Here is a 17,319-nt window from a genome sequence, read left to right as displayed (position 1 = left end):
GGGGGGAAAGCCCTCTGAGAGGGCCCTATTAAACATATGGGCTAGGAGGGGTGCCAGGGTGTCGCCTGCATAAGAGAGGTGCTCAGCCATATGAGAGAGAGAGAGAGAGAGAAGGCACTACACACTTGTATGTAAGTCATTTTTGATAATAAGTAATACATAATCATTCCCTTGCTATGCCCTTGCTATAGTTTACTTGTCGGCTGTCCTCTTTCCTCTTCTTGCTTGCTTGCATACTACTGGATTCATGCATGCTAGATGGATGCTTGCTTCTTTCTCTGCCTTTTGTGACAGAGAACCATCGTGAAGGACTATCTCTTGTTTCCTCCATTAGGCATAGAGACCTCTCCCTTCACCCCTTTGGTAAAGGAACATTAACGGACTAAAGACATGAAAGACGAGCTAGTGTATCCACATAAGAAGTTTTTGCGGCTCTAAGCAAGACCCAACGACACATGCTTCGGCAAGGCTAAGATAAGCTATTGACTTGAATATATTTAGGAGACTAGCGTAGGACTTAGCTTCGTCCATCCATCCATTCCAAGATATTGGCATTACACAATATCATCCAATGTTCATCATTAGGAGATAACACAGATAGTTTTGGTGCCTTGGATTTGTTGTTTTTGATTTTAATCTGAAGTTTATTTACATTAGGGTATTTTATTGTCATATCTTGGAAGGAAAAACCCTGGTAGATTTCATTGTATTAAGGCAAGAAATAGCTTAGCAATTGTGAATAGAGTGAAATCCACTCTGAAAACATTAGTAAGCTCGATTAGGTGTGGATTAGAGTCGAATAGTTAAATTTTGGTCATGCATTTCATATTTTTTAAATATTTATGCATTGTTTAAATTGATAGCTTAAAAGCTTAAAAGCTTGCAAATTCGATAAAAAATACATAATTACTTATGTAGCAATCATTAATTATCTCCCATTATTAACTAAGATTATGATTCTTAATCACCTTCTATCAAGTTCGAAAACCTCAAGAAACTCTAAAAATTAGGTTGAATAAGCTTGCGGGTTGGGAGACGTGAGCCCACAGTTCAACGAAAAAAGACATGAGTCAAACACGTGAATCAACATACGTGAGCTTGGAGACGTGAGTCAAACACTTGAATCAACATACGTGAGCTGTGATCTTGGTGTTAACCACTCCATTTATTAACATGGTTTTACCCGCCCAACCTATCGTAGGTGCTTTGCCGTTCTTACTCGCACAAACGAGTACTTATCTTTTGTAAGACAAGGCCGAAACATATAAAGCAGCGTTACCATGAGACTACTGTTAAATAGGGAAAGTCTACAGACTTAGTGTACATAGTTGCTTAAAACAAGTAATAGAGACCGGCCATTTTTAAGGTTACCATGAGAATACTGTTAAATAGGGAAAGTCTACAGACTTAGTGTACATAGTTGCTTAAAACAAGTAATAGAGACCGGCCATTTTTAAGGTTGATGGCCTAGTGTGAAAATTAGTCGTTTGTGGTATAGAAGTCATTTTGGATAATAAGCAATACACAATCATTTCCTTGCAATAGTTTTATTGTGAGCTCTCATTCTTCCCTCTTTTTGCTTGCTTGCATGCTATTTTATTCTTTGAATAGGTGTGATTGTAGGTTTTTCTCTTCCAATAGCTTCTTCCTTTTCCTCCTTTTGTGAGAGAGAACCTCGTGAAGGACCATCTCTTCTTGCCTCCATGTAAGCATTGAGAGCTCTTTCTTTATCCCTTTGGCAAGGAGCATTTTGGTGTGACAATGAAGTGAGGGCGCAATTGATGAGCTAGTGTACCCAAATGGGAAGTTGCATTTGCGGCTCGAAGGCAAGATTGAACGACTCATGTTTTGGCAAGGCTAAGGTAACCTTTTGACTTGAACATATTTGGCACTGTTGTTTGCCAAGGAGGACTAACCTAGGGCTATTGGAATCACTCAATATTGCTCGGTGTTGATTAAGAGGTCACACTTAAAAAAACATACGCGGCTCAGGTTTGGAACATTGAATATGTTTGTTTGTTGCTTTTGATTTTGATTTGAAGTTAACATTGTATTTTTATCTATTGGTATAGGACAAAACTCTGGTTCTTTGGTGATTTGCATGAAATTAGAGCCCAAAAGGCTCAGATTTCATTGCTTTGATCAAGGATTAGCCTAGCAATTGTGATTAGAAGTGGAGTCCACTCCGAAAACATGATCATTGACTCCATGAGGTCGAATTAGAGTGGGACTATTAATTTTTGTTAATGTATTTCATATATTTTTGAATAATTTATTCATACATTATTAAATTAGTAGAGTAGAAGCATGCAAAACCATCTAAAACCAATCAAAGAATACTTTATTGGTTGCATAACAATAATTAAGATCATTAATCACATCTCATCTAGTTTAAGAAATTACAAAAACCATTAAAAACCAAGCCAAATTAGCTCTCAGGTAGGGGACGTGAACCCACAGTCCCGTACCAAGAGGTGTTAGCCTGGACGCATGATCTTGGATATGTGAGCTTAGAGACATGAGTCTAGAGGCGTGAGCCTAACAGCAGCAACAAAAAAAAACCTTGTCTGAAACCATTCTCTGACGACCTGATCTAGAAACTTGCTGTTAGGCGTGAGCTTAACATCAACCAAAAAAAAAAGTTTGAAACCATTCTCTGACTTGATCTAGAAACGCTAGGGATCTTTTAAAGAGAATGCGGGGGAGAGAGAGCTTGAATTCCTTGCAAGCAAACACACACACACACACACACACACACACACAAGAGAGTGCAAGACACAAGAGAGAGATGGATCGTTGAATTTTCTTCTATCTTCTTCTCTTCTCTACAATCATAAAACTAAAAGAGAAGAGTACATACATAAAGAAAAAATACTTTCCTACAATAACATACAATGGTCGGTCCATAGTGTGAATCCGACTATATGAGCTGGTGCTATAACTACGCCATAACTCTAGTACTCCAAAGTGGCTGTCACACATCCTGTCATCCACTGGCGGCATATCAATCATAATCTCACCAACCATGCTAGTGGTATAAGTGCAGAGGCTATCACCCAGGTGGGTCATCAATGTCCGTAGCACTAGTTGAGCTCGATATCTCAACACTTCTCGTCTAACTTAACGCCATAAAAAACACTGCAAGTAAGCTCCTAAACTTGTGGAGCTTCTCTATGTCCAATGCCTTCGTGAAGATGTCAGCTACTTCATCCTTTGTGCTGACATATACCAGATCTACATCACCTGCTAGAACCTTCTCCCTCACAAAGTGATAATGCACCTAATGTGCTTCGTTCTAGCATGGTGTATTGGGTTACTAGCCAACTATATGCTACTCATGTTGCCACAATAAATAACAACGGCCCTATCCATAGGCTCACCCATATCACCAAGTAGCTTCTCAAACCAAGTTACTTCACAAGCTGTCAAAGCGGTACCCTTGTACTCTATTGGCTGCTTCTTACTGCTCCAACTCACAACAACACTCTCAAATGAAAACATAAAATCACTGGTAGATCTCTTGTCTGTTGCAACACTACTAGCCTAATTAGCATATGTGTACCCACGTAGCTGTATCTCTGTACCAACCTTATAGAAAAGTCCATAATTAACTGTGGACTTTTATGTACCCAAGAATCCATCTAGCCGCATCCAAGTGTGGCTTCCTAGGGGCTTGCATGAACTGACTCACAAGTCCAACAACATAGCTCAAATCTAGCCTAGTAATGGTCATGATCAAGCTACCCACTATGCTCTTTACGTAGTGGGGTCCTCCAAAAGCTCACTTGTATCTGCAGAAAGATTTGTGTTCTGTTCCAATGGCACTCAAATAGGCTTACAACATGTCATACCATACTTGGATAACATGTCCAAGCCATACTGCCTCTGTAATAACAAAATGCCATGAGATGATCTCACCATCTCTATGTCCAAGAAATACCGCAGCTCACCCAAATCCTTCATCTCAAAATTTTGCTTCAAAAGCCTTCTAACATAATGTATGTTAGCATCACTATCACTAGTGAATAATCAAGTCATCCACATAGATGACTAATAGCATGATCTCTCTATCTGTCTTTTTCACATAAAAGTGAAAAATTTGCATTGGATATCTAAAATCCAATGGAAGAAAGATACTCCCCGATCTTGTCTGACCATGCTATGGGTGTCTGCTCAAGCCATACAAGGCTTTGCGTAACCTGCACACAAAATCTGGGTGTGCATCACACTCATAACGTGGTGGCTGCATCATGTATACTTCTTCTCGCAAATCACCATGCAAAAAGGCATTCTTTACATCCATCTGATGTAAAGACCAACCCTTTGCTGCATCCATAGCAAATGATAGCTCTCAGTGTTGCCATTCTTGTAATCGGGCTGAATATCTTCTCATAGTCAATGCCATAAGTCTGTGCATAGCCCTTGGCACCAGTCTTGTCTTATACCTGCTCATTGAACTATTAACGTTATGCTTGACCTTATACACCCACTTAAATCCAATTGCCTTCTTTTTCTTAGGCAAAGGTACTAACTCCCATGTTGCATTTGCTTCTTTTTTTTGCCATCTCCTCATTCATGGCATTCTCCCATTTCTTATTTCCAAGTGCCTCCTCAAAACAAGTGGGCTCCAACTCTTGTATTTCTTTAACCATGTAAACATAATGATGTGCTATATATCCATCTTATCTCAACTTGTCAACAGTGTATCTAACCCTTGTAGACTTATGTACACCTGGATCACTACGAGATGTCCTTCAAACAACCCTGCTTTTCCTTACACTAGGAGTAATCACAGATGGAATGCCAAGCTCCTCATCAAGGCTCTGCTTAGAGTTACTAGAGTCACCATCCACATATGAGTGATGTGTTGATAGATCAGGCACAAAAGATTGTTCTACCTTTTCCTTCCCTATGCGTGATACATGTGTACCTACATCTCTCCTCAACCTACCTGACCATTTGGACTAACATTGGATCCAATGCTAGAGGATTCTCTAGGTCCACTAAGCACTTGTGTGATTGTTGCAGCGTTAGCACTTCTTATATTTGCATCTTCTATTGCCTTCACTGCTGCCGGTGCATATACCAGCTACTCATCTCATCAAAGACAACATCTCTCCTAACTCGCAACTCACGAGTGGTAGAGTTATAACATCTATAACCTTTCTGCTTCCAAAGCATAACCAATAAAGATGCATTTCTCTGCCTTTGGATCCAACTTTGTTCTTACTTCATCAGGATCATGCACATATGCAATACATCCAAACACTTTCAAGTGGGACACATCGGATTTTATGTGTGTAAACTTCTGTTGAAGTGTCATATCAACCTGTTCTTTCATGATATATACACAACAGTCGCTACTACTACTAGTACCCAAAAATAATGTGGCATATTCTTTTTAGCCATCAAGGCACATGGCACTTCTACAATGTGCCTATTTTTTCTTTTTGCAACACTATTCTATTGCGGAGTATACTTGCATATAAACTCTCTTGATTCCCTACTTTTGCAAGAAATCAACATTCTCTTTGATTGCAATGGAGGTCTTGAATGGCTTGTACTCTTTGCCAAGCCCATTCAAACACACACTCACTAAATCATTGTCTTCCACACACCGGTACATTGATAGATCCAAGGGATTCAACAATTCCCTTGATCTTTAAAGCATACTCATTGATAGACATGTTTTTCTTTTCCATAGCATGTAGCTCTTGTTTTAGCTATAGTTTCCTTGCCTTTGTATTGGTTTGGAACATTTGCACCACGTTCTGCCATGCAACTGCTGGAGTGTTGGCATCTTGTATGTGTCCTATCAATGTGTTTGTGACATTGATCGAAAACCAATACATGAATTTTCTCGCACCCTGATTCTAATCCTTGAATGCCTAAATATCTCTTGGAGTGACATTCTCTTCAGACAACTCTGGAGGCTCCTTATTGTCTCCTTCAACATAGTCCCAAAATCCTTTATCCATCAAGAAATTGGTTATTTTGAACTTCCAAGCATGGAAGTTGTTCTTGTCCAGCTTCTTACTAACAATCTGATTGAGTCCATCACATATATTAGATTACAACAATCAGAAACCTGTCAAACAGACAATTTTTGTATGCAACCTTTAACACATCAATATCTTTTGTGATGACTGTTGTAGTACTTCAGTACAATTTGTATGTCACTAGATCTGACTAGAGTACATGTACATACACCCAATATCAATAATACATGTGCAAACACTATTTGCACTCCCAAAATGCACTGCTGCACTACAATCACCAGATTTTGACCAGAGACAGTTCTCCACCATAACTTCCAAAAACTGTTGAAAATATCTTGCAATAACAGAACGGAGACCAGAATGCACCTGAAACATGAATCTAGCCCAGTACAAAGTACTTTGTACCACATAGGCACCTCTAAGCCTGCAAAGACAGCTCCTCAATCGAAAAAGTGTAGCTCCTGGAGCTATCGCGGGGGTGTTGTACCTAAAGAAGAAGGGGAAGGGATGTTGATGCTCTTACCTGTGTACTACTTCCTTGCTTGATTGTTCTTGCCTCCTTATCTCTCACACAAATCGGAGCTTTGATACCATAAATAGAATGTGGGGGAGAGGGAGAGCTTGAGTTCCTTACAAACAAACACACATACACAAGAGAGTGCAAGACACAAGAGAGAGATGGATGGCTGAATTTTTTTCTATCTTCTACTCTTCTCTACAACCATATAACTAAAAGATAAGAGTACATACATAAAGGGAAAGTACTCTTCTACAATAACATACAATGGTTGGTCCATAGTGTGAATTGGATTATATGAGCTGGCGCTATAACTATGTCATAACTCTAGTACTCCAAAGTGGCTGTCTCACATCCTGTCATCTCATTAGCAGCACATCAACCATAATCTCACCAACCATGCCAGTGGTATAAGTGCGGAAGCTATCACCCAGGTGGGTCATCAATGTTCGCAACACTAGTTGAGCTTGATATCTCAACACCTTTGATGCAAAACTGATATGAACTAATTGTTGGAAATAACAATACAGTCAATTGCAGTGCATCAAACCTCACATCCTTAAATCCGCCAATCCTTCGATCCCAACAAATGACCAGCACTCAACAGAGTGCTCTCCAATTAAGAAGGCTATACTCTTTCAGATCCACCTCAAGCGAGGAGCTTTGGGAAGAAATGAACTAACAAAACACATACGTGAGTGGAGGAAGAGCGGAACACTTGGAAACATGAGCCACTAGGGTCTTCCAAAATCGAGATTCGCCAACTGGCTTTGTAACCAACACCTTAAATTTTATGAAGAAGGCATTCAACCACCCTATTTTTGGGCAAAGCTTCAGTGAAGGAGCGGGAGCTGGAACCTTAAGGTTTTCTCCCACATGAAGCAATCAAACCATGTCAGACGTCACAATGTTTCAAACATTTGGTGTCAATCTTGAGCTGGGTTTATCCCAAGTTGACCATGACTGAGAAGTAGCCCAACAACCACAGTTATGGAAAATAGGACATATCACTGTTGCTATACCATCAGGGACAAGTGTTCCACAATACACCCAACAACAAGCACACATGGTGCAAGCAAGAGTTCTTCTTTCCATAGGAGCCCATTACAGAAGTGCCTTCACCAATAGAATGAAGCTTCATTTGGACAAGGAACATGAAACCCATGGAAAGGGTAAAGAACCAATGTTTGGGACTATCTTATCACAAAGGGATCCACATGAGCATTAACATAATGCATCCTCAACCACGATGAGCATATAGCCTTAAGGCTAGGCTAACGGAGGATAAGTGCCATTGGAAAGTGTGTAGCCCAACCCCATAGGGAAAGGAATCCCAAACCCTAAAATAGAGGGTTATTACAACCACTCCCTTACATTCCACTACTACCTAAATGAGACTTGAATAAGTTGAAGCTTAGGATGACGTTTGAAATGGAAAGAGAGGTCTAGAAGAAGACCTTGAAGAGCATGTGGAAACACAATCCATGATCAATTGTTGTCACGGAAAAATGACATCATGACCATCGAAAGTGGTTTGTACAAGAGCTCCGAAGTCTCAAGTGCATGTTTGCTTCTTATAAAGTTTTCTTTTCCTCCTTTTTCTCAATGATCTCCTGCTTCATTGAGAAGCTTCCTCTATTGGTTCAGTTCAATTCAGTTTTGATGTCGCCAGTTTTAATCACCAATGTTTGTTATGGTCTCATTTTGGTCTGAGATTTAGACTCTTCATCAGAGGTGTATGAATTAGAGGTGGGTGAATAAGAGTCTCACTTTTCCACGGGGTATATTAAATGGGAGTGGTCTACAATAAATGACTTTCATGTAACTCTTCTTCTCCCCAATTGTCTTTGAACTTTTGGTGAAGGTCTACTACCCCAATTGTCCATAAACTTTCGATGAAGGTCTATTGTAGCCATTGGACCGTGGTCGTTCTTTTATTCAGTCTCAAGTGTTTGTTTGCCCCTTATAAAGTTTTCTTTTCCTCCTTTTTCTCAGTGATCTCGTGCTTCATTGAGAAGATTCCTTTGTTGGTTCAGTTTCGATTTCTGTTTTAGTTTCAGTTTCAATGTCATTTGTGCTAGTTTCAATCTCCAATGTTTGTTGTGGTCTCATTTTGGTCTGAGTTTCAGACTCTTTATCAGAGGTGGTTGAATTAGAGTGTCACTGTACTTCCTAATTTCCTCAGTGTTTGGGTGTATGGCACTCATCATTCGCACAATGGTACAACCTTAGGAAGTTCCTTTACCACCATTACTTACCCCACGTTTCTAATGTGGCCATCATTTGAATCCAATTCAAATCATATCCCTTGTCTATGGAATGTGGCTTGTAGGTTGAATCCTTCCCTAGGCTTGTGTCAGTATCCTTTTTGCAAGTGAAGTAGTATTGTAATGGAATAGAATGGATTGTGGTATCAAATTGATTTCCAAAAATTCCACCACTACCCATAGGATGCATGCAATGAGTCACAAGCTCTACTCTAAGGATTGACTCATCAAGCTACAAGTAGACATGGTTTCTTGCCCAGTCATGGACCATCTTAGCTTCATGCATAAAAGGTCATCCTAAGACCATCTCATAGGAGTCAAGTTATTTGAACTCCATTGTAGCTCCCTCTTTGGGTACATATGTACGTTCTTAGGAGGTTTTTTGGCTTTCATTTCCTCTTGGAGTGCTTTCACATAATCTGTGAAGTTCATCTGCCCTAAAGTGCTACCTTTAGCTATGGTTTTGTGGTGCTATGCCCAGGATCTTCAGAAGAAACATGTTTGGAATCAAGGCTCTGACCCCTTTCATCTTGATAATATCTTCCAATTGGATGGCATTAGCTATAACTTTATCCCTTGTGGTGATTCCTCTCTAATGACCAAGCCATTATAGATCTCCTCATCTTTTAGTCCATGGATAAATTTGTCTCAAAAGCAATTGATTATTCGAAAAGCATTCATGGGGGGTACAATGAGAGTTCAAATATTTAAGCCGGCTAATGAAATCTTTAACCGACTCTTCTTTCCCTTTCTCTGCTTTTGTGCAGTTGTGAAGCTACGCTCCATAATGCCCCTTCATACACAAATTTCTTAAGGAACAATCTTCTAAGAACTGTGAAGTTCATGCATTCCTCAATCTCGAGAGTTCTATACCAATCCCCAGCTTTACCATCTAACGTAAGGCTCAAGGCATTGGGGTCTAGGAGGCGATCTCATTTTGTTCTCTTACGGTCGCACAAACTAGATCGAACACTTCAAGATGTCCCCTAGGGTCGCCATCCCTGATGAATTTGTAAGTAAGTTTGGCTCCATCATCTCTTATAACAAGTGTCATGCTTTCAGTTACTACCGCTGATGAATTTGTAAGTAAGTTTGGCTCCATCATCTCTTATAACAAGTGTCATGCTTTCAGTTACTACCGCTCTCCTTGAGGCTTGTGCAACGAAAATTGGATATATTGGTAGAGCAATTGCTAGTACGATGGGTGCAACAAAGGGTGCTAGTACAGGTGTAGGTGGAGCATCATATGGTATAGTATAGGACGTAGTGGCCTGTATCTTATTAGGGCTGGGCGAGCAACATATGGAGGTGGCATGGGTCCCATTGGTGGTAATGCAAAGTGAGCATGTGGTGGCATTGGTTTGGTTGTTGCTAGCAGTATCATTCTCACCCTAGGATGTGAGTGTGGCATTTGTGTATTAGAGTGGAACATGGAAAATGGAGGTTGTGAAGTGGACGCTCCTCCCATGGCTTGGTTGGCAATGACAACTATATGTAAGCATGAATTATATACATAGGGGTGGAAGAAACTATGGTGGTGGCTATCGTGGGGTTAACTATGGGCATGCATCTTAGAGGCAATGATGATGTTGCATTAGTTATAGGTGTCTTAGTTAGTGGTGTGGCTCCAACCACCACTGGGTCAGGAAGTGTGCTAGCATCATCTTGTGTGGAGGGAATTCTAGGATCTAGGAAGGTGAAGCTCGTGCTATAGTTGGTTCTTGGATTCCTATATGGCCTAGGGTGTAGTTTGGTCCAGGGTATAGTCGGGTGAAACTATAATAGTAGCATCTTGTGGGCTTACTGGAGGTGTTACAATTTCGCTCATTGTGGGGGCTCTAGCCTTGGATGTCTTGACTTGCTCCATAGGTCTTTGGATCCTTTCATGTTTGATGATCCTATAAATGCATGCCCCACAAATGTTCCTCCTCACTCGTGGCTCTAGAGATTGTCTAGACAATCTCTTCCCACAACTGATGATTGTCGAATTTGGGCTTTATTTTGTCATATTTTAAAGCAATGTTTGGTAGTTTTTTCTTATTTTTAGGAGTTTTTTATGCTAAAGCTAGAAAGTTAGCTTATTTTAGTAGTTTTTAAGCCACTTTGGGATTTTCCCGAATCTAGATTTATTTTAGGTTTTACACTTGTTTTTAAGGTGTATGGGTCATTTATGGCCAATTTCGATATATTTTCAATCAAAATTTTTATATTTTTATTTGTTAGTGTCTACTTTGTAAATTAAATGGTTTTTCTAAAGGAAATTGGTTTATCTGGGTTAACTCTTATTAACAAGAAGATTGTTCATTGTATACGAGTAGGTTGTGTGTATTATTTTAGTAGTATGGGGTTATCCTCAGTGCTCAAATGATAATATTAGCATTATAGAGTATTTTGGAAGATAAAATCGTATTTATGGACTACAAAGAAGTGCTATATTAATGCATGAATAAATGATAATTATCACCTAATTAACCCTTACATAGCATAACAACCTATACTTAGCTGGCTAGGAATCCTTTAAAAGAGATAATTAAGAGCGGATTATCTGGGGGTCATTTTTGGTGCGTTCGCCGCCGCCGCCGGGAGTACTAGCATATGCTATAAAAAGGGTAGATTAGCATGAGTGACATTGATTTACAATGTGTAGATGAACTCTCAAGTAATGTAAAGCTGGTAATTATAGAGTGCTTACTTAAAGAAACTTAAAGTGTTTACATATTAAGTCTTTTAAGGAAGAGATAGATCTCAACCAAGATATGCAAGAGGGACATGCACAAGAATTAGAGTCACGACGAGGGAACTAGGAGGAAGAAATAAAAGAAGAAGGCTTAGTCTTGTGTGTAGATGTTTATGATTTAGAATAAATAGAAAAGATGGATTTAAGTTATGTAGCTATCCAATTAGCCACTTATTGGGGAATCGTGGATATTATCGAGTTTAAGGTTATTAAGTTTTTGAGTTGCTTAGGCTAGTGGAGGGACCTAGACCTACTATACAAATTCCCTATTAAAATCGAGTTCAAGAATATTAATTTTTGGAGTTTCTCAGGCTATTGGAGGGGACCTAGACCTACTATGCAAATTCCCTATTATGTGCGATTTGAAGATTTTAGAAAGTATCACTTTGTGTAGTGGTATGGAAGTAGGATTTTGCCTAAGAACTAAAAAGGAATTATTAGAAGATTTAGAGCACGTTTGGGAAGAGAAATCTTATTAGATTAAGAGAAATTGTTTGAACATATAGCAATCTTATTTCGATTAAGAGAAATGGTTTAAACATATAGCAATCTTATTTAGATATATAGCATTTAGGAAGGGTCACACGTGGGATAGATGATTGGGTCTATTACTAAATATGAACTTAGAAGCATTATAGGAAGACCATATTACTTTAAATCTTTTAGAAAGAATTTCTCTAGTATAGTGAGACCTTTACAATAACTACTAGCAAGGAAAGTCCATCTTTACCAACCATAAAATAAGTAATTGGTTATTTAGATGAAAATAAGAATGAAGTTGAGAGGGGAATTAATTAAGTTTGATGGATGAGTGGAGAAAGTAGTAGGAGAGTTAGGAGAAGAGAGAGAGAGAGAAAAGGGACAAAGATGTAGAGAGACAAGAGGTGTAGCGTGTAGTAGAGCGGTTAGAAAGGTTGATAAAATTACTAGAGGAAGGACTTAGAGGAGATCCCTTGGCTAGTGTAAACTTAAATGAAGGATGTATTACAAGGAGTACTCCCTCCAGCATAAGTGAGAACAATCCACATTATTCCGATCGAATAGTTTCAAGTCCTGATAGTAAAATGATGTCGGCCTATCAACCCGACATACGACCAATCAAAGAGGAAGTAGAAAGTAGTGCGAAGAAAAGTGAGGAAAGGAAAAGTAGTGATCCAAATCAAGCATCGGCGGGTGATTTTGAAAACTACGAGGATTTAGACCTCTTTGAACGATATTTTATATACCTAAAAGGAAGGCATTAAATTTCTTTGAAGAAGACGTTGGCCTAAGTGTACTTTTCTTTGAAACAATGGTTGTCCCAGCACTTAAATATATAGTTCGTTTGTTGACGGACATTACCCAGTTTGGGGGACTTTGGGATGGAGATCCTGATGCTCACAAATAACGATTTGAGGTCACATGCATGGCTATCATAAGCTTTTTTCACTGAATTTAGAAGGAAAGGTTTCCAAAACCACTTGTTGTTGGGGCCATAAATGAATAAGAAATGACCATTTTGGGGTGGCCGGACATTTGAGACATGAAAGGGTGCATTTTTAGTTTTTTAGTATGAAGTGTCCTTCAACTTCAAGGGAATGAAGAGGTGGAGAAATTACGAATTATGAAGTGTCTATTCTATGTTTTCAGGCTTGTAGAAAAAGTTACTGGCAGCATTAATCACATTTTTAATAAAAGATAATGAGTTTTATGAGAGGAGATAATCATTGAACATAGCAATTAAAGATGGATTAGTGTTGAGAAGTAGGAGATTGGAAGTCTAAAGTACTAAAACAACACATTCTTGGGCTCCGCCCGCTGCTACACTCTATTGGTTGTTAGCCTTTGGTTTCTCTTCCTCACTTTTTGACAAAGCTTTTCCTTCTTTGGTTGGGCTTTGGACTCCTTGACCTTCTATTTTATGGGATGTGGTGTGGGTTGATTGGTAGATATGGTTTTGAGTTTATGGATGATTGCACTTACTAGCTTGATGGGACTTGCTTGTAGTAATGTCAATAACTTCTAGATGTCGATAGAGATATGTCTGGATTCTCCTTTAGTATGCGAGGAGAATGCTAACCATCTCTTGTGCTAGCCTGATTGTGGCTATCCTCATGGTCTAATCTATGCCGCGGTCATGTTTGGCAATCCATCCCCTTCCAAGGATGATCTCTTCTGACATTGTACATGCATTTATAACATAAAACTACCTCCCATGGGATAAGAATTGATGTGGAACTTGAGCTATATCATCCCTTTGCATTTATTTTACCAGAGCTTAAGTTGGATCAAGGGTAGGTTTTCCTAAATAATGAGACCCAAGTCTCATAAGATATTAAGTTTCTTCCTACTCCTACATCCACAATAAAGAAAGCTTGGCCATGTTCTGTTTGTTTATGGGGGAAGTCTAGGCAAAGCCTTATAGGTTTGACCTCTTCCTCCTCATGATCATTTATGCATTTTAGCCATGTGGATAGGTATCGAGGTGGGTGACATCATAACCCCAATCTTGAATCATTGACAATCGGCACATAAATGATCTTCCAAGAATCACATCATAGTTGGTGGGCCTTCCAAAGTCAGCAATAGTAAATGTATGCTCGTAGGTCAAGCCACACCATGGTACCTCTACATTCTTAGTTGGTGGGCCTTCCAAAGTAAAAAACAATAAATGTATGCTCGTAGGTCATGCCACACCATGGAACCTCTACATTCTTTAGGATTCCCATAGGGGTTCTTTATCAGCCCCCACCCCCCCACAAAGGGGGTCAAACTTCTAACTCTTTTCAAATGTGTTTTTAATCCCAAAGTTATTTGTTCCTCTCAATGAGCTTGTGAGTATCTTCCAGCTTTCTCCCAGACTTCTTGGGTTCTCTCTATCAAGATTGGTCCATCGGGATCTTCTTTTCATGCAAAGTTATTTGTCTTACTGAATCCAAAACATCCTCAATCTTAGTATAACCTAGATGATCTTTTAGGTCCCTTTCCCTTGTCTCATTACCACTATAGGAGTTTTTGAGGTCCCTGTTTGATTGGGTCTGTTGTTGGCCCTGAGGTTGGCAATGTAACTTTTCCCTTGCTTTATGATCCTTGCCTTTTTTCTTGTTTTTAACACTTTTGGAAGTTTTCACAGTGCTTGGGTCTCATAGACTGCGGACTAGCATAATTCAATCTACTTTTCCCTTGCTTTATGATCCTTGCCTTTTTTCTTGTTTTTAACACTTTTGGAAGTTTTCACAGTGCTTGGGTCATAGACTGCGGACTAGCATAATTCAATCTACTTTTTTTTGGGTGTGTGCCTTAGTCACAATCCTTGGTGGTACTTCTTAATCTTCCTTTGAAGAAGGTTAGCTTATGACAATGGCTATCCCAAAACTTGCTGGTAGTGGTCGCGGTGTGATGGTAGATGGATTTGGAGTGGTGGGCTTATGTGGGCAGTACACTGATCAAGTGATCTATGCTACACTTGATGCACCATCTACCAAGGGTGGTGGATTTATTATTACCACTTGGGACATTTAGCCACTCTCCGTGGGGGCCTTGCCATCTAAAACAAGTAAGAGGGGCTCTCCTTGGGCCGTGAATGCCTCACAATTTGTAAGCTCCCATGCTATTTGCATTAAGGATTCAAATATTGTGTATCCCCCACATCATTGGCCATGATTATCCCAAATGATATTCACTTTTAGGTGGGCTTTTCGAGATCAATTCTGGATAGTTAACGTAAAATTTGACGTTCTAGGGGGTTCATTTGAAATGTGTTTCATATCTACTAGCCTCATTAATGTGGTTCTTGGTAGCATTGGCTTTGGTGGTAACACTGGAGGTGGAACATTCAATGTTTTGTATGGGTTCCTTGCCCAACTTAGGGTTCATTTGCTGCATGAGTAACATTTGGGCCAGCTACTATAGGTGGGGCTAGATGGCTAAGGAGCTGTCGATAATGATATGTGTGAGGCTTTAATCCTCGGATGGCCTGACCATATTCATCTCTCAGGTGGTCTGATCATCACCATAGGATCAACATTTAGCACTCTTCTTGTTTCATTAGGAACATGACCTCGTGCTCTAGATTTTATAGGCTCAATTGTTGGTTTTGGAGCCATCAAGGCTACATACCCTTAGGTTTTGGATGCAAAATTTTTGGAAGCTATACAAGGTTCTTATGCCATTATGGGAAATTGTAGTGGAAAAGACCTTGCCATGGAATCTACCACCAAATGCATGCCTTATAATATATTTTTTTTCACCAAGATCACTTTGTGATCTTTAGCACGAATTGTGCACAAAGCCTTAAGAAATGTTAGTTGCATTTAGGCCTCAAGGGTAAACTCAGAATGGATGATAACAATGTCTCCCATTGGAATATGTCCCATATAATATGCTATGGATGCATCCACCCCGAAGCTTCCTCATCCCCCTCTTGTCAGGTATCAATATCCAAAATGTCCTACAAAATAACACACCAATTACACACATGTGAAAGTATTTATTATAAGTGAAGACTTGTTTGCTTCAAATATACTTACATCATGTACCTTATCTATCTCAATTTCAAAGGGCTTTGTTAAGTCTATGCTCAAACTAGCCTCCACAAAACTCTGAAAGGGAACATATGGGGTAGGCTCTTCTATTATATGCCACTTAGACAAACTATTGCACTTCTTGGAACTCTCTCTGTGTGCTATGATTTCTTACTAGAAGTGGTCCTTCATTTCTTGAAGGGTTTACACTGTAACTTCTACTAATGTGACAAGAGGAGTAATAATATGCACTCGCAACTCATCATCTTGATCATCAATTAGGAACTCATGTGAGTAACTATAATAGTATGCACTCGCAACTCATCTTGATCATCATCAATTAGGAACTCATGTGAGTAACTATAATAACTAAGAGTGCCTCATCTTCTCTAACATTAAACAATTTTTCCACATCATGGGGGTATATAAACACCTCCTCTCGCAAATAAATACTTTGCTCAATATGCTAATTTAAACGTCTGGTAGGGACTCACCCCAATCAGATCACTGAGTCTACCTCGTTAGGGTTCTTGAGGGGGACTTCAGAAGGCTGACCTACATGCACCAATGCCAACTCTCATCCCTCTCTCTCTTTCTCTGTGCTTCCATCAATGACTCCCATCTTGCTCTCTCACTCTCTGTGTGTCCACCTTCTGAGACACTAGATCTATTGGTTGTGTGTTAGGATCCTGATAAATTTGCTAGATACCCCCATTTTGTAAGTGGGGTTACTTTGGGGGATCTTTTGCCTCATTTAGCATCAAAATTAAGGTAGTTGTCCAACTAATACATTTCTTACCAATGTTGAAGTAGCCCAAGTCTTCAGTCTTCTTTGTCGAGAACTTTCTAATATGTTTTGCTGTCAGATTTTCATTAGGCATGCAAGACTGTATAGAGAAGAAGGCTCTAGGTTTATGTGGATGAGGAGGTTACAAGGGACCCAATCTTCATGTGTCCCTTCAAATTGCACATTACACAACAACAGGTTTAATGTGCTCGTTCATGTAGCTCATCTATGGGTCTAAGTTGCATGCATGCCATGAAGATGCAATAAAGCTCTTCTCTTCCTTTCCACTTAGTTTGCAATAGAAACTAAGTGAATTGTCATAGGGAGGAGATATCCATGGATAAGAGTAATTGAAAAGTAATAGAAAGTGAGGAGTGGTTATAGAATTCTACAAAGTGTCAACAAGAACAAGTGAAAATGAACTAGGGCACTCTCCCTTTTATAGACCTTTTAGGGCATGTGCATGTTTATACTGGGTGCCCAATGTAGTAGATGTGAACACAACTACAA

Source organism: Cibotium barometz, chromosome 23 (assembly GCF_041138505.1).
Source record: "Cibotium barometz isolate CiBa-2024 chromosome 23, ASM4113850v1, whole genome shotgun sequence".
NCBI lineage: Eukaryota > Viridiplantae > Streptophyta > Polypodiopsida > Cyatheales > Cibotiaceae > Cibotium > Cibotium barometz.
This window is presented reverse-complemented; position numbering follows the sequence as displayed.